Source organism: Otolemur garnettii, unplaced genomic scaffold (assembly GCF_000181295.1).
Source record: "Otolemur garnettii isolate 467f Iridium unplaced genomic scaffold, OtoGar3 scaffold00060, whole genome shotgun sequence".
NCBI lineage: Eukaryota > Metazoa > Chordata > Mammalia > Primates > Galagidae > Otolemur > Otolemur garnettii.
In genome coordinates this window covers 11,349,392-11,350,116 of record NW_003852455.1, presented here as the reverse complement: position 1 = coordinate 11,350,116, position 725 = coordinate 11,349,392, and positions in this window count along the sequence as shown.

Sequence of the window (725 nt, the reverse complement as noted above, 5' to 3'; positions counted from 1 at the left end):
CATATAGTGCCTTTTAAATGATAGCCTATTGAATTTTGTTTTAATTTTCATTATTCTGGCTTTTCGAATCGTTTTTGTTGGACTTGTGTCTATAGTCTATAGAGACCTTTGTGAAAGTTTCAGTATAATTTGGTGCTAAGGTCCCTTCTATTCCGCAGACCTCATATTGCTTCAGACATTGGCAGGTACATTCACTATCTACCTTTGGACAAAGTAGAGGTTTTTAAAAAGATATTCATTAACTATTAAGTAGACATAAAATATTTATAAAATATTTGTGAGGTTTATGGAATAACTATAAATGTAGAACATTTGTGTACCTACAGCTGGTTTAAGAAAACAATGTTATCATTACCTCTGATAACTCCTGTGGGCTCTTGATTCCATGCTTGTCTTATCTCTCAGAGGTAACCAAGTTTTAAATTTTGTGTTAGTAATTCTCTTCCTTTTCTCAGTGGTTTTATCACATTTCTACATATCCCTAAATCGTATACGGATTAGTTTTGTGTGTTTTTTTAACTTTACAAAAATAGAATAATATTTTATATCTTTTTCTAGGATATGCCTTTTTTGTTGTTTTGCTCAACATTACAGCCTTAGATTTATCCATGTCAATGCATGTAGCCATTGAAGATGAGTTTCACTGCTGTAATATTGTCATGTGTGAGGATTATAGAATTTATTAGCAGACTTGGTGGACATTTGGAATGTTCCAGTTTTTAGTT